We start from the raw sequence: 18,569 nt of genomic DNA on the forward strand, positions 1-18,569 counted from the left end.
GTTGTTTGAATGCTTCGTCAACAGAGAGTTTTATTACATTAGTTTCTACTTAGAGGAACTCTGTCACTGAGATAAGCATCAATGTTTCAAATGTTCAAAACTGTTCCTATGTCTCTATCTTCTTGCTTCCTGCTGATGTAGACATAGGACTTTCTAATACTCTCAAGTTCTGTACTCCTGACCATGACTGAACCTCAGAAGACAGCACCAATTAAGTGCTTTCCTTTATGTTGGTTGCAGTGATGAGGGTGTCTCTTCATAGCAATAGAACAGTGTCTATGATAAAAGCCAAGAAACCTGGAGGAAGAGGCGTGGAGAAATACTTCTGATAGTCTTGCTTTCTTTGACTTTCTCTCCCTATGCTCTTATAGAATCCAAGACCACCACTCAGAAATCACTCCAGGATCAGTGGGTTGCACACTCCCACTTCTTGATTGATGAATCAAGAAATTGTTTCAGAGACTTGCCCAAATGTCACTTGGATGGAAACAATCCTTCATTTAATGTTTCTTCTTCAAAATTCAACTCTAGTTGATATTAGGTTGACAAAAACTAACCAGAATACACATTTTACATTTTGTAAGTTCTCTACTATTGTCCTTTGAGCCTTTAAGTTTGATACTGCCCATTGCTAGCCCGGAAGGTCTTGAACTTGTCTGTGTGTGACCAACATAAGGAAATACTTTTAAGTTCCTTAAGGTCCTGAGGACATGGCTTATCTGTTAAATCATTGACTGTTCTATAGGTCCCAAGTTCAATTATTATCACCCATATGACAGCCAACAACTATCTGCAAGTCTAGTTCCAGGGGGTCAGACCTCTTTTCTGTCCTCCTACATACCAGGAATATGTAGTACATATACATACATACAGAGACTGGCAGAAATTTGCACACATATTAATAAGTATTTTACTAAAATAATAGAAATAAATTTCATTTATTTTCAAATTTTTACTTGTTTTCTATGAATGAATTGTCTCAGTCAGAAAAAGATGTGGAATCCCTTGCAACTAGAGTTACAGCTAACATGTTGAATCTGGGAACCAAACCTGAAGAACAGTCAATGCTCTTAACTGTTGTACCATCTGTGCAGCTTGAAATAAAGGTTATTAAACACTGCTTTCAGCCATGTGGAGGTAGCAGTTCATGCCTTTCTTCCCACTACTTAGGAAACAGAGGCAGATTACTTTCTTTACTTTGAGACTAGCCTTATCTACAGAGTAAGTTCTAGAACAGGCAGGGCTACACTGAGAAACCTTAACACAGACAACAAAAAGAAATAAGAAAAAAGTTCCTATATCCTGTAAGTCTAGAAATAACAGCTCTGTATAGGATTTTGATGGGCTTATTTTAAGGAGAGGCTAAAGTTGCTCATGTTGACCTGGAACTTAATTATGTAGCTGAGGCTGGATACATCATCTCATGGTGAATCAGATCCAACCACCTCAGCTTTCTAACAACTTGAATTTCAAGCAGTATTCCTAAGCCCGACTATTTTGTTATATCATTCAAAAGATGTACACAGGGTTCTGGGGAGACATAGGAGCAGTTAAAAGGAGCTGACTGTACTTCCAGAAGACTAGGGTTCAATTCCCAGTATTCACGTGTCTTTTTTATATGTTGGGACATCTTCTGGATATATGCCCAAGAGAGGTATAGCTGGATCCTCAGGTAGTTCAATGTCCAATTTTCTGAGGAACCTCCAGACTGATTTCCAGAATGGTTGTACCAGTCTGCAATCCCACCAACAATGGAGGAGTGTTCCTCTTTCTCCACATCCTCGCCAGCATTTGCTGTCACCTGAGTTTTTGATCTTAGCCATTCTCACTGGTGTGAGGTAAAATCTCAGGGTTGTTTTGATTTGCATTTCCCTTATGACTAAAGATGCATCTTTGAATTGTGGGTAATTCGTGCATTTGGGCAAATACTCACTTATCAAAGAGTGCATACCATGTGTGTTTTCCTGTGATTGGGTTACCTCCCTCGGGATAATATTTTCTAATTCTATCCATTTGCCTGTGAATTTCATGAAGTCATGGTTTTTGATACCTTAGTTGTACTCCACTGTGTAGATGTACCCCATTTTCTGTATCCATTCCTCTGTTGAAGCGCATCTGAGTTCTTTCCATCTTCATGCTATTATAAATAAGGCTGCTATGAACATGGTGTAGCATGTTTCTTTGTTGTAAGTTGGAAGATCTTTTGAGTATATGCCCAGGAGACATATAGATGGGTCCTCAGTAGGTGGAAAATCCAATTTTCTGAGGAACCTCCAGACTGATTTCCAGAGAGGTTGTACCAGTTTGCAATCCCACCAACAAATGGAGGAGTGTTCCTCTTTCTACACATCCTCGCCAGCATCTGCTATAGCCTCAGTATTTTATTTTAGCCATTCCGATTGGTGGGAGGTGGAATCTCAGGGTTATTTTGATTTGCATTTCCATGATGGCTAAGGATGTTGAACATTTTTAGGTGATTTTGACCATTCAGTATTCCTAAGCTGTGAATTCTTTGTTTACCTCTGTACCCATTTTTAATAGGGTTATCTGGCTCTCTAGAGTCTAACTTCGTGAGTTCTTTGTATATTTTGGATATTAGCCCTCTATCACATGTAGAATTGGTAAAAACCTTTTCCCAATCTGTTGGTTGCTGTTTTGTCCTAATAACAGTGGCCTTTGCTTACAGAAGCTTTGCAGTTTTATTAGGTCCCACTTGTTAATTCTTGATCTTAAAGCATAAGCCATTGGTGTTCTGTTCAGGAAATTTTTACAGTGTCCATGTGTTCGACACTCTTCTTCACTCTTTCGTCTATTAGTTTGAGTGTGTTTGGTTTGATGTGGAGGTCCTTTTCCACTTGGACTTAAGCTTTATACACTGCGATAAGAATGGATTGATTTGCATTCTTCTACATGCTGACCTCCAGTTGAACTAACAGCATTTGTTAAAAATGGTATCATTTTTCCATTGAATGGTTTTGGCTCCTTTGTCAATAATCAAGTGACCATATGTCTGTGGGTTCATTTCTGGGTCTTCAATTCTATTCCCCTGGCCTATCTACCTATATCTGTACCAACACCACACAGTTTTTATGACTATTGCTCTGTAATACTACTTGAGGTCAGGGATGGTGATTCTTCCAGACATCCTTTTATTGTTGACGATTGTTTTAGCTATCTGGGATTTTTTGTTATCCCTGATGAATTTGCAAATCGTTCTTTCTATCTCTAGGAAGAATTGGATTGAAATTTTGATGGGCGTTACATTGAATCTGTAGATTGCTTTTGAGAAAATGGCCTATTTTACCATATTAATCCTGTCAATCCATGAGCATGGGAGATCTTTCCATATTCTGAGGTATTCTTCAATTTCTTTCTTCAGGGACTTGAAGTTCTTATACAAATCTTTCACTTCCTTAGTTAAAATCACACCGAGGTATTTTATAGTATTTGGGACTATTATGAAGGGTGTTGTTTCCCTAATTTCTTTTCAACCTGTTTATCTTTTGCATAGTGGAAGGCTACTGATTGGTTTTAGTTAATTTTATATCCAGGTACTTTGCTGAAGTTATTTGTCAGGCTTAGTAGTTCTCTGGTGGAACATTGGGGTCACTTAAGTATACTATCATATCATCTGCAAATAGTGATATTTTGACTTCCTACTTTCCAATTTGTGTGCCTTTGACCTCTTTTTGTTGTCTGTTTGTTCTGACTAGGATTTCGAGGACTATATGGGATAAGTAGCGAGAGACTGGGCAGCCTCCTCTAGTCCCTGATTTCATTGGGATTGCTTCAAGTTTCTCTCCATTTAGTTTAATGTTAGCTATTGGTTTGCTGAATATGACTTTTACTATGTTTACATATGGTACTGAATTCCTGTTCTTTCCAGGACTTTTATCATGAAGGGTTTTGAATTTTGTCAAATGCTTTCTTAGCATCTAATGAAATGATCATGTGGTTTTGTTCTTTCAGTTTGTTTATATAATGGATTACATTGATGGTTTTCCATATATTAAACAATCCCTGCAACCTGGGATCAAGTCTACTTGATCATGATCGATGACTGCTTTGATGTGTTCTTGTATTTGGTTTGTAAGAATTTCATTGAGTATTTTTCTGTTGATATTCATAAGGGAAATTGGTCTGAAGTTCTCTTCCTTTGTTGGAATTTTGTGTGGTTTCAGTATAAGACTAATTATGGCTTCATAGACAGAATTTGGTAGTGCTCCATCTGTTCCAATTTTGTGGAATAGTTTTGATAATATTGGTATGAGGTCTTCTATGAAGATATGATGGAATTCTGCACTGAACACATCTCGTCCTGGGCTCTTCTTGGTTAAGGCTTTTAATGACTGCTTCTATTTCTTAAGGAGTTATGGGGTTGTTTAGATGGTTTATGTGTTCCTGATTTAACTTTGGAACCTGGTATTTGTCCAGAAAATTGTCCATTTCCCCCACATTTTCAAGTTTTGATGAATATAAGCTTTTGCAGTAAAATCTGATTTTTTTTGAATTTCCTCAGATTCTATTGTTATGTCTCCCTTTTCATTTCTGATTTTGTTAATTTGGACACCTCTCTGTGCCCGCTGGTCAGTCTGATTAAGGTTTCATCCATCTTGTTGATTTTCTCAAAGAACCAGCTTTTGGTTCTGTTGACTCTTTGTATCGAACTTTTTGTTTCTACTTGGTTCATTTCAGTCCTGAGTTTGACTATTTCCTACATTCTACTCCTCTTGGGTTTGTTTGCTTCCTTTTGTTCTAGAGATTTTAGTTGTGCTGCCAAACTGCTCATGTATGCCATCTCCTGTTTCTTTCTGCAGGAACTCAGAGCTATGAGTTTTCTTCCTAGCACAGCTTTCTTTCTGTCCCACGTTTGGGTATGTTGTACCTTCATTTTCACTAAATTCTCAGAAGTCTTTAATTTTTTTCTTTCTTTCTTCAGTGACCAGGTTATCATTGAGTAGAGCATTCTTCAACTTCCATGTACATGTGGGAGTTCTGTCCTTATTGTTGTTATTAAAGACCAGCCTTAATTCTTGATGATCTGATAGGATGCATGAGATTATTTCTCTATTCCTGTAATGGTTAAGGCCTGCTTTTTAACCAATTATGGACAATTTCTTTTTTTTTAATTAACTTGAGTATTTCTTATTTACATTTCGAGTGTTATTCCCTTTCGCAGTTTCCGGGCCAACATCCTCCTAGCCCCTCCCCCTCCCCTTCTTAATGGGTGTTCCCCTCCCCATCTTCCCCCCATTGCCGCCCTCCCCCCAACAATCTAGTTCACTGGGGGTTCAGTCTTAGCAGGACCCAGGGCTTCCCCTTACACTGGTGATCTTACTAGGATATTCATTGCTACCTATGGGGTCAGAGTCCAGGGTCAGTCCATATATAGTCTTTAGGTAGTGGCTTAGTCCCTGGAAGCTCTGGTTACTTGGCATTGTGGTTCATATGGAATCTCGAGCCCCTTCAAGCTCTTCCAGTTCTTTCTCTGATTCCTTCAACGGGGGTCCTATTCTCAGTTCAGTAGTTTGCTGCTGGCATTCGCCTCTGTATTTGCTATATTCTGGCTGTGTCTCTCAGGAGAGATCTGCATCCAGTTCCTGTCTGCCTGCACTTCTTTGCTTCATCCATCTTGTCTAATTGGGTGGCTGTATATGTATGGGCCACATGTGGGGCAGGCTCTGAATGGGTGTTCCTTCTGTCTCTGTTTTAATCTTTGCCTCTCTATTCCCTGCCAAGGGTATTCTTGTTCCCCTTTTAAAGAAGGAGTGAAGCATTCACATTTTGATTATCCGTCTTGAGTTTCATGTGTTCTATGCATCTAGGGTAATTCCAGCATTTGGGCTAATAGCCACTTATCAATGAGTGCATACCTATGAATTTCATAAAGGCATTGTTTTTGATAACTGAGTAATATTCCATTGTGTAGATGTACCACATTATTGTATCCATTCCTCTGTTGAAGGGCATCTGGGTTCTTTCCAGCTTCTGGCTATTATAAATAAAGCTGCAATGAACATAGTGGAGCACGTGTCTTTTTTATATGTTGGGGCATCTTTTGGGTATATGCCCAAGAGAGGTATAGCTGGATCCTCAGGCAGTTCAATGTCCAATTTTCTGAGGAACCACCAGACTGATTTCCAGAATGGTTGTACCAGTCTGCAATCCCACCAACAATGGAGGAATGTTCCTCTTTCTCCACATCCTCGCCAGCATGACAATTTCTTTTTTAAAAATGTATTTTATTTGCATGTTCTGTGTATGTATTTTTGCCTAACTGTGTCTGTGCACCACATGAATACACTGCCAATGGAGGCCCATCTTCTCCACTGAGGTTAGGCCAGGCAGTACTCTGCTATTCATGTGCCTGTGGCCCTTGCCCATATATGCTGCCAGGTTGGTCTTTCAGTCTCTGGGAGTCCTCAGGGAACTGATTTAAGTGAGACTTCTGGCCTTCCTATGCATATGCCCTCATATTCCACTACTTAAAACCTTCCTTTTAGTCAAAACTAGGGGTCCTTGACTTCAGTCTAATGTTTGGGTTTACATATCTGCGTATGTCTCAGTCAGCTGCTTGTAGGACATCTCAGAAGATACCAATGATAGTCTGCTGTTTGTAACACATTGTAGCATCAGTAATAGTGCCAGGGCTTGAATTCTCCCCCAAACAGCCAATGAGTTGTGTCACAAGTTGAGCCAGTCACTGAACCACTTTTCTTTCAGTCTCTTTTCCATTGTTGTCACTGCATTTCTTTTATTTTTTTCTTAATTTTAAATTTTGTTAACATTTCAAATATTATCCCCTTTCTCAGTTTCCCCTCCATAAATACATTATACCATCCCCCCTTTCCCTGCTTCTATTAGGGTCTTCCCCCACCCACCTACCCCTCCACACCTGTCTGCCTCCCCACCCTGACATTCTCTATACTGTGGCATGGACCTTTGGCAGGATCAAGGGCTTCTACTCTCATTGGTGCCCAACAAGCCCATCCTCCACTACACATGCAGCTCTAGCTATGGGTCTGTCCATGTGTGCTCTTTGGATGGTGGTTTAGTCCCTGTGAACTCTGGTTGGTTGGTATTGCTGTCCATTTTTGTATGAGGTTGCACTTCTTCAGCTCCTTCAATCCTTTCTTTTGTTACTCCAATGGTGACCCCTTTCTCAGTTCAATGGTTACCTGTGAGCATCAACCTCTGCATTTGTCATACTCTAGAAGTGCCTCTCAGGATATAGCCTTATCAGGCTCTTGTCAGAATGCACTTTTTGGCATCAGAAATATTGTCTGGGTTTGGAGACTCTATGTATATGGGCTGGATCCCCACATTGTACAAGCTCTGAATAGCCATTCCTCCACTCTCTGCTTCGAACTTTGCTTCCATATCTATTTCAATCAATATTTTTCTTCCCCATTCTAAGAAGGACTGAAGCATCCACACTTTGTTCATCCTTCTTGAGATTCATGTAGTCTGTGGATTACATCTTTGATGGATAGGAGAATTTCTGAGTCAGAAATCTTGACTCTGGGTTTATAACCATGTCTTTTCCACTCGAGACACTTTCTGTCTACTAGAAAAGGACTCTTTGAATTCCCTCTCCCCACTTTTGGGCAACTTGGCTAAGGTCAGGTCTACAGAATCCTGTAGGTCAAATTTGTCCACCCACCTCTATCCCCCAGAAGCTACAAATTTCAATTCATTCTCCTTGCTCCAAGGACTCATCTCTAGCACCCCCATCCAAAAGCACTAGAGATAGTTCCATTTCCAGTCTAATACCTCCCTCTTCCTGCTTCCTGTGATTATTTTCTAAGTTCTTCCTTCTAAGAGAAATCGAAACATTCTCGCAATGCCTTCCTGAATTTAAAGTTCTTAAGGTCTGTGGAGTGTATATTGAACATTCTTTACTTTTTGGCAAATAGCCACTTATCAGTAAGTGTATGCAATGCGTGTCTTTGGGAGGACTAGGTTACCTGACCCAGGTTGATATTCTCATGTTCCATTCAATTGACTGTAAATTTATGATGTCCTCATTTACAGTAGATGACTAGTATTTCATTATTTAAATGAACCACAATTTCCCTATTCATTCTTCTATTGAGGGATGTCTGCTTGTTGTTCCCAGTTCCCAGCATGCTATTTGTAACACAGCATAACATAGTGGAACACAAATCTTTGTGGTATGGTGGGTCATCTTTTGGGCACACACCAAGGAATTGTACAGGTGGGCCTTCTGATACATCTATTTTCAATACTTGGAAGAAGTTCCAAACTGATTTCCAGAGCTGTTGCTGCAGCAATGGATGAGTATTCATCTTTCTCCAAGTACTCACCAATATGATATATTACTTGATTTTTTTGGTCTTAACCTTTGAAAGTTCGGAGTCATTACGGAAGTGAAAACCAAATAGACTCTGGTTTTTTACCTTACTTCGACCTTACACCAATTTACTGTGTTTTAAAATATAAATTTAATTTGTATCAGATACAATTCTGATTACATTATAATCAAGGATATAATTGAAGTTGATCCAAATGAAAAGTTAGGTTGAGAGGATCTGGGAGGTCTATAGGAAGAACAAATTCAAGGTATATTAGGTAATAAAATGTATATTTGAGGATTGGGAGAAAAGAAAACCAGTGCCCCAGTGTTGATTCTTTGCAATATCAATTAAAACCATGTAACTTCAGTTTTGTGTGTGTGTGTTTTGAGTGTGTTGTTATTTAAATATGTCAGTAGGACTTTCAATCAAGATTTGGAATAATGGACCCATGATTCTTTGGGAATTAATATCCCTACAAGTATATGAATTCACAAATCAGAAGCTGCCTACTGCAACAAGGTCCTCTGCAAAAGCAATACACGACATAATTAGTGAGATTTTTGTCAATGTTCTACAATATTATATGGGATACTTAAAATATTTCTCTTCCTTTTTTTCATAAGCTTTTCATGATGTCACTTTTTTCATCCCTATTAACTTGAGTATTCCTTATTTACATTTCAACTGATATTGCTCTTCCCATTTTCTAGGACAGCATCACCCAATCCCCTCTCACTCCCTTCTCTATGGGTGTTCCCCTCCCCATCCTCCCCACATTACTGCCCTTCCCACAACAATCACGTTCACTGGGGGTTCAATCTTGGTAGGACCAAGGGCTTCCCCTTCCACTGGTGCTCTTACTAGGCTATTAATTGCTACGTATGAGGTTGGAGCCCAGGATCAGTCCATGTATAGTCTTTGGGTAGTGGCTTAGTCCCTGGAAGCTCTGGTTGGTTGGCATTGTTGTTCATATGGGGTCTCAAGCAACTTCAAGCTCTTTCTGTCCTTTCTAAGATTCCTTCAAAAGGGTCCGCTTCTCAGTTCACTGGTTTAATGATGGCATTCACATATGAATTTGCTGTATTCTGGCTGTTTCTCTCAGGAGCGATCTACATCCAGTTCCTGTCAGCGAGCACTCCTTTGCTTCATCCATCTTGTCTAGTTTGGTGTCTATATACATATGGGCCACATGTGGGGCAGGCTCTGAATGGGTGTTCCTTCTGCCTCTGTTTTAAACTTTGCCTCCAGATTCCCTCCCAAGGGTATTCTTGTTCCCTTTTAGATAAGGAGTGAAGCATTCACATTATGGTCATCCTTCTTTAGTTTCATGTGTTCTGTGGACCTAGGGTAATTCGAACATTGGGCTAATATCCACTTATCAATGAGTGCATACCATGTGTGTTTTTCTGTGATTGGGTTACCTCGTTCAGGATGATATTTTCCAGTTCCACCCATTTGCCTATAAATTTCATAAACTCATTGTTTTTGATAGCTGAGTAATGTTCCACTGTGTAGATGTACCACATTTTCTGTATCCATTCCTCTGTTGAAGGGCATCTGTGTTCTTTCGACCTTCTGGCTATTATAAATAAGGCTGCAATGAACATGGTGGAGCACGTGTCTTTGTTATATGTTGGGGCATCTTTTGGGTATATGCCCAAGAGATGTACAGCTGGGTCCTCAGGTAGTAGCATGTCCAATTTTCTGAGGAACCTCCAGACATTTTGAGAATAGTTATAGCAGTCTGCAATCCCACCAACAATGGAGGAGTGTTCCTCTTTCTCCACATCCTCGCCATCATTTGCTGTCACCTGAATTTTGATCTTAGCCATTCTCACTGGTGTGAGGTGAAATCTCAGGTTTGTTTTGATTTGCATTTCCCTTATGACTAAAGATGTTGACCATTTCTTTAGGTGTTGCTCAGCCATTCAGCATTGCTCAGCTGTGAATTCTTTGTTTAGCTCTGAACCCCATTTTTAATAGGGATATTTGTCTCCCAGCAGTTTAACTTCTTGAGTTCTTTGTACACTTTGGATATAAGCCCTCTATCAGTTGTAGAATTGGTAAAGATCTTTTCCCAATTTGTTGGTTGTCGTTTTGTCCTAACCACAGTGTCCTTTGTCCTATAGAAGCTTTGCAGTTTTATGAGATCCCATTTGTCGATTCTTGATCTTAGAGCATAAGCCATTGGTGTTTTATTCATGAAAATTTCTCCAGTGCCCATGTGTTGGAGAAGCTTCCCCAATTTTTCTTCTATTAGTTTGAGTGTATCAGGTTTGATGTGGAGGTCCTTGATCCACTTGGACTTAAGCTTTGTAAAGGGTGATAAGCATGGATTGATCTGCATTCTTCTACATGCTGACCTCCAGTTGAACCAGCACCATTTGCTGAAAATGCTATCTTTTTTCCATTGGATGGTTTTGGCTCCTTTGTCAAAAATCAAGTGACCATAGGTGTGTGGGTTCATTTCTGGGTCTTCAGTTCTATTCCACTGGTCTCTCTGTCTCTCTCTCTGTACCAATACCATGCAGGTTTTATCACTATTGCTCTGTAAAACTGCTTGAGTTAAGGGATAGTGATTCCCCCAGAAGTCCTTTTATTGTTGAGGATAGTTTTAGGTATCCTGGATTTTTTGTTATTCCAGATGAAGTTGGAAATCATTCTGTCTAACTCTTTGAAGAATTGGATTGGTATTTTGAAGGGGATTACATTGAATCTATAGAGTGCTTTTGGTAAAATGGCCATTTTTACTATTATAATCCTGCCAATCCATGAGCATGGGAGATCTTTCCATCTTCTGAGGTCTTCTTTAATTTCTTTCTTCAGAGGATTGAAGTTCCTATCATACAGGACCTTCACTTGCTTTGTTAAAATCACACCGAGGTATTTTATATTATTTGGGACTATTATGAAGGGTGTCATTTCCCTAATTTCTTTCTCAGCTTGTTTCTCTTTTGTGTAGAGGAAGACTACTGATTTATTTGAGTTAATTTCATACCCAGACACTTTGCTGAACGTGTTTATCAGGTTTAGTAGTTCTCTGGTGGAACTTTTGGGATTACTTAAATATACTATTATATCATCTGCAAATAGTGATATTTTGACTTCTTCTTTTCCAATCTGTATTGCTTTGACCTCCTTTTGTTTTCTGAATGCTCTGGCTAGAATTTCATGAACTCTATATAATAAGTAGAGAGAGAGTGGGCAGCCTTGTTTAATCCCTGATTTTAGTGAGATTGCTTCAAGTTTCTCTCCACTTAGTATAAGCTTAGGTACTGGTTTCTTGTATATGACTTTTACTATGTTTAGGTGTGGGCCTTGAATTCCTATTCTTTCCAGCACGTTTATCATAATGGGGTGTTGAATTTTGTCAAATGCTTTCTAAGCATCTAATGAAATGATCAAGTGGTTTTTATCTTTCAGTTTGTATATATAATGGATTGTGTTAATGATTTTCCATATATTTAACCATCCCTGCATGCCTGGGATGAATCCTTCTTGATCATGATGGATGATGGTTTTGATGTGCTCTTTGATTCGGTTTGCCAGAATTACATACAGTATTTTTGCGTCGATAGTCATAAGAAAAATCAGTCTGAAGTTCTCTTTCTTTGTTGGGTCTTTTTGTAGTTTAGGTATAAGAGTAATTGTGGCTTCATAGAAGGAATTCGGTAGTGCTCCACTGTTTCAGTTTTGTGGAATAGTTTTGACAATGTTGGTATGAGGCCTTCTATGAAGATATGATAGAATTCTGCACTGACGCATCTGGACCATGGACTCTTTTTGGTTGGGAGACCTTTAAAGACACCTTGTATTTCTTTAGCAGTTATGGGGTTGTTTAATGGTTTATCTGTTCCTAATTTAACTTTGGTACCAGGTATCTGTCTAGTAAATTGTCCATTTCCTGCAGATTTTCAGGTTTTGTTGAATATAGGCTTTTGTAGTAGGATCTGATGATTTTTTGAACTTCCTCTGATTCTGTAGTTCTGTCTCGTTTTTCATTTCTGATTTTGTTAATTTGGATACACACTCCATGTACACTCATTAGTCTGGCTAAGGGTTTATCTATCTTGTTGGTTTTCTCTAAGAACCAACTTTGGTTCTGTTGATTCTTTGTATGGTACTTTTTGTTTCTACTTGGTTGAATTCAGCTCTGAGTTTGATTATTTCCTGTCTTCTACTCCTCCTGGGTGTATTTGCTTCTTTCTGTTCTAGAGCTTTTAAGTGTGCTGTCAAGCGGGTGACATATGCTCTCTCCTGTTTCTTTCTGCAGGCACTCAGAGCTATGAGTTTTCCTCTTAGCACAACTTTCATTGTGTCCCATAAGTTTGGGTATGTTGTACCTTCGTTTTCATTAAATTCTAAGAAGTCTTTAATTTCTTTCTTTATTTCTTCCTTGACCAGGTTATTGTTGAGTAGAGCATTGTTGAACTTCCACGTATATGTGGGCGTTCTTCCCTTATTGTTATTGAGGACAAGCTTTAGGCCGTGGTGGTCTGATAGGACGCATGGGATTATTTCTATCTTTCTCTATCTATTGAGGCCTGTTTTATGACCAATTATATGGTCAATTTTGGAGAAAGTACCATGAGGTGGTGAGAAGAAGGTATATCCTTTTGTTTTTGGATAGAATATTCTATAAATATCTGTTAAGTCAATTTGATTCATGGCTTCTCTTAGTCTGTCTATGTCTCTGTTTAATTTCTGTTTCCATGATCTGTCCATTGATGAGAGTGGTGTGTTGAAATCTCCTATTCTTATTGTGTGAGGTGCAATGTGTGCTTTGAGCTTTAGTAAGGTTTCTTTTATGTATATAGGTGCCCTTGTGTTTGGAGAATAGATATTTAGGATTGAGAGTTCATCTTGGTGCACTTTTCCTTTGATGAATATGAAGTGCCCTTCCTTATATCTTTTGATGACTTTTGGTTGAAAATAGATTTTATTCAATATTAGAATGGCTACTCCAGCATCCTTCTTCAGACCATTTGCTTGGGAAGTTGTTTTCAAGTCTTTCACTCTGAGGTAGTGTCTGTCTTTATCTCTGAGGTGTGTTTCCTGTATGCAGCAGAATGCAGGGTCCTCATTGCCTGTCCAGTTTCTTAATATATGTCTTTTTATTGGGGATTTGAGTCCATTGATGTTGAGAGATATTAAGGAATAGTGATTGTTGCTTCCTGTTATAATTGTATTTGGATGTGAGATTATGTTTGTGTGCTTGTCTTCTCTTTGTTTTGTTGCCAAGAAGATTAGTTTCTTGCTTTTTCTAGGGTGGAACTTGCCTCCTTATGTTGGACTTTGCCATTTATTATCCTTTGTAAGGTTGGATTTGGAGAAAGAGATTGTGTAAATTTGGTTTTGTCATGGAATATCTTGGTTTCTCTATGTTAATTGAGAGTTTTGCTGGATACAGTAACCTGGGCTGGCATTTGTGTTCTCTTATGGTCTTTATGACATCTGTTCTGGATCTTCTAGCTTTCATAGTCTCTTGTGAGAAGTCTGGTGTGATTCTGATATGTCTGCCTTTATATGTTACTTGACATTTTTACCTTACTGCTTTTCTTATTCTGTTTTTGTTTTGTGCATTTGGTGTATTGACTATTATGTGACTGGAGGAGTTTCTTTTCTGGTCCAATGTATTTGGAGTTCTGTAGGCTTCTTATATTTTATGGGCATCTCTTTCTTTAGGTTAGGGAAGTTTTCTTCTATGATTTTGTTGAAGATATTTACTGGTCCTTTGAGCTGGGAGTCTTCACTCCCTTCTATATCTATTATCCTTAGGCTTGACCTCTCGTTGAGTCCTGGATTTCCTGTATCTTTTGAATCAGTAGCTTTTTCTGTTTTACATTTTCTTTGACAGTTGTGTCAATGATTTCTATGGAATCTTCTGCTCCTGAGATTCTCTCTTCTATCTCTTGTATTCTCTTGGTGATGCTTCTATCTACGTCTCCTTGTCTCTTCCTTCTATATCCAGTGTTGTCTCACTTTGTGCTTTCTTTATTGCTTCTATTTCCATTTTTTACTCCTTCACCTGTTTGATTGTGTTTTCCTGGAATTCCTTCAGGAATTTTTGTGATTCCTCTCTATAAGCTTCTCCTTGTTTATTTATGTTTTCCTGAGTTTCTCTAAGGGAGTTCTTTATGTCTTTCTTGAAGTCCTCCATCATCATGAACAACTGTGATTTAAAATCAAGATCTTGCTTTTCTGGTGTGTTTAGATATTCAGTATTTGCGTTCTTGGGAGAATTGGGCTCCGATGATGCCATGTAGTCTTGGTTTCTGTTGCTTGGGTTCCTGCGCTTGCCTCTCGCCATCAGGTTGTCTCTGGTGTTACCTTGTTCTGCTATTTCTGACAGTGGCTAGACTGTCCTACAAGCCTGTCTGTCAGGAGTGCTTTAGACCTGTTTTCCTGTTTTCTTTCAGCCAGTTATGGGAACAGAGTGTTCTGCTTTCTGTCATGTAGTCTTTCCTGTCTACTGGTCTTCAGAGCCTATGTCCTGAGTCCACCAGGCAGGTTGCTTGGAACAGAAAAGTTGGTCTTACCTGTGGTCTCTCAGCTGAAGTGGCTCCTGGGGGGCTGCTTTTGAGCTCTCCTTGAGGGCGGCAACCAGGAGGGCCTGTGCTGTCTTTTCCCGGGGACGCCGTGCATCGTGGTGCCAGATGGCATTAGGTCTTTTCCTGTAGATTCAGAAATGTGGGCAGAGTGCAGTCTCTTCTGGCTTCCCATGTGTGTCTGCCCCTCTGAAGGTTTAGCTCAAATCCCGTGGGAGGCCACAGGATTTGTGTGCAGGGAGCTTTTGATCGGGTTCCTTCAGATCCGGGCAGTGTCTGGACCGCAGGGAATATTTCTCTTTCTTAAATTCTGCTTCTCTAACACATACCATGAATAATGAATATTCACTTATATTATTTTCTATAAAGAGGAAGTTATTGGCATGACATCTGCAACATTTATTCATTTTCTGTGTTTTCTATTAGCAATCAACTAATATCAGAGTCACACATTCACATCGATACCAAAAATAAAGGTACCTGAGTTCATGTTAATGTTATTCTAGATTGGAGTAGGAAAAGAAAACTTCCAATGTGCAGTAATATCCAAGAGTAGGGCCTTTAAAAAATCAGAGAATCAGTAGATGATAATATGAGACAATGTCTTTGAAAGGTTGTTTCTTTTTATTTTGTTTTGTTTTGCTTTGTGTTTTTTCCATTACACACAATCATTAAAAGAAACCCTGAGAAACAGTTTCTAATGCATATATCTTGAATTGAATCCTAATAAGTGCTTCCAAATCAATATTATGTTTCTCAGTTATAATCCATAATATGTGTTTAGAGAATTTTTTCCTTAAATCTTGAAGAGAATTTCTCTCTGTCTTTAAAAAATTGCAAAGCATATCAGAATAATGTTGAACCACTTTGAGTGTTCATGGAATGCTAATATGATGAAGAGTTCAAGAGCCTCCATGTTCTTTCACTGAGTTCTCTGGTGGACATTAAGGAATGTATCCTGGCCAGTGCAGAAGACCAGCATGCTGAAAGGAAAACGTGGCTTAATTGAGTATGTCAGGGAGAGTCCTAGCCAAGAATGTCCGAGTTTATATTATTAAGGATAGAGAGACCAATCCCAAGACAGGATAAAGTGCTGTAAACTTGGTTTACCCTATGATATGGGTGTGTTCAAAGTGTACATCAGTATCAATAGAGAGAATGGAAATCCCCAGGAAGATTGCTTAGAGAATAATTTAGATGAAAGAATGCACGAGAATAAGAGCTTGTTACCTGTAAAACCAGTGTGTACTTCATCTTTCTTTCAGTGGCTATGACTTTGATAGCCACCTACTAATAGTTTTATCTAGCACAATCTAAATTGAAAGAGGAATTATAACTCAAAAATATCATTCACTGCAGTCTCCAGGAACCTGAGTTTGAATGGCCAATTAAGAGTAAGGAGCACACCTGGGTGTTCATCCCATATACAGACACCAAAATTAAACACTATTGTGAATGCAAAGAAGTACATGATGACAGGAGCATGATGTTGCTGTCACCTGAGAGGCTCTGCTAGAGCCTGACAAATACAGAGACGAATGCTCATATAGCCAATGGTTGAACTGAGCATGGGGTCCCCAGTAGAGGAGTTAGAAAAAGGACTGAAAAAATGAAAGGGGTTTGCACCCATAGGAAGAACAACAATATCAAACAACCAGACACCCCAGAGCTCCCTGGGACTAAACCATCAGCTAAAGAGTATATATAGAGAAACCCATGATTCCAGCTGCATATATAGCAGAGGATGGCCTTATTGGACATCAATGGGAGGAGAGGCCCTTGGTCCTATAATTGCTCAATGCCCCAGTGTAGGGGAATTCCAGGGTAGCGAGGAGAAAGGGAGTGGATGTCGGGGGGGGGGAGGGGAGCACACTCATTGAAGCAGGGGGATGAAGGGATGCTGGAGGGGAAACCGGGTATGGAGATAGCATTTGAAATGTAAATAAATAAAATATCCAAAAAATAAAAAAAATCAAAAAATATATAGTACTACTATCAACGATCAAATATTAGTAAAAACTTTTGTACATAATATATTTGTGGAAATGCAGTTATTCAATTTCTTAGTTATATTCCTTTGTAAAATCTAGATTCTTATTGTGAAATGTAAGATGTATGATAATGATTATCTTGGAGATAAATTGTTTTATTATTCCCAAGAAAACAGAGAAAGGAGCACAAAAATATATTTTTATTTATATGAGGACTACATAATTTAACAATCAGTTAGCTAGAATTCACAACTACCTTTCTGTGGTGATCTAAAATATCTTGAGGCACAATTGTGAATGTAGATAAACAAAAGGTAATTATGGCAAAGCCCTCTCCAAAGTATCTTCACGAGTGAGAAAGTCCACAGTTTTGTGAATGCATGTTTCTGCTTTATGTTGGCAAACACACACACACACACACACACACACACACACACACACACACACACAAACACACATACAAACACGTATGCACAACAAGGATTCAGTGTCATAATGCTCATCATCTTTACAGAAAATCAAATAAATTCACCATTTCTTTGTCTATTCCAGTCTATTTTGATGATGATATCATTCATTAAGTTTCAGAAATCACAAATTTTAGTACATTAGCAAAGCTATTATGAATTGATCTAGCTTGATAAACTCATAAGAGCTAATATCATACTTAATATATTTTAATGTTACAGTGCATATTCATACAGTGCCTCCTAAGGTATTTCTCATTTTTTTATGAATGCTGTCCCTATATAGGAAGCTCTATATTATATTGGAGCAAATTCATGGAATAGGTTTCCCAGTCTGAATTCACCTGCCCAAACACACTGACATACAAAGCCGTACTAAATGGAGTCAGTAGGGTTTGTGTGTGTGTGTTTGTGTGCGTGTGTGTGTTTGTGTTTGTCTTTGTACATGTAAACATAATAAGTGCTTATGAATTTGAAAATTTTGTGTTTATGTGTGTGTTTGTGTATGTTTGAGATTGTCTGTGTGCATGTAAACATAATGAATGTGCTGATAAACCTGGGAATTATTGAGTTTTACATGTACTCAGGAGTACTAAAAATGTGAGAGATGAATGTTATAAAATTATAATATTAATCTTTGAAAACTGAAAAATTATAAATAAAATGCACTCAGTTGCATCTTCTTCTGATATTAGAGGCACTGAACTCTTAGTCTTTTTAAAAGGTATCAGTAACTTTATCACTAATTGGAGAAATGTCTGTTCCTTATTTCTTTCTTTTTGATTGGTTATTATCTTTATTTACATTACAAATGTTATTCCCATTTCAAGTTTACCCTCCAAAAACCGCCATTCTACCCCCACCCCTGCCTCCAGAAAGGTACTCCTCACCCACCTTCCCATTCTCTTTTATTCATTAAATTTCATTACCCTACATCCTGATGTTATTGGCTTTAGGCTCAGTCATCTACATTATCTTTCGCAAATTTCCTTCTCTAAGAGTCCTACACTTTGGCGTACTATAATTAAGATGATATTGATAAATTACCATATCAAAAAAACCAACAATCAAGCAAGAGGGATAAAACAGAATATATGTGTTCAGCATTCTTACCACGTTCATTGGATGTAATCCCTATTGTAACAAGTTCAAGACATGCTTTGAAAGATGCAACAAGCAGCAGAAAGAGGCAGATGCAGATATTTAAACCTAATTAATGGACAGAAGCTTGTGAACCCTGTGATT

The sequence above is a fragment of the Rattus norvegicus genome, chromosome 1, assembly GCF_021556685.1.
Source record: "Rattus norvegicus strain SHRSP/BbbUtx chromosome 1, alternate assembly SHRSP_T2T, whole genome shotgun sequence".
Taxonomy (NCBI): Eukaryota; Metazoa; Chordata; class Mammalia; order Rodentia; family Muridae; genus Rattus; species Rattus norvegicus.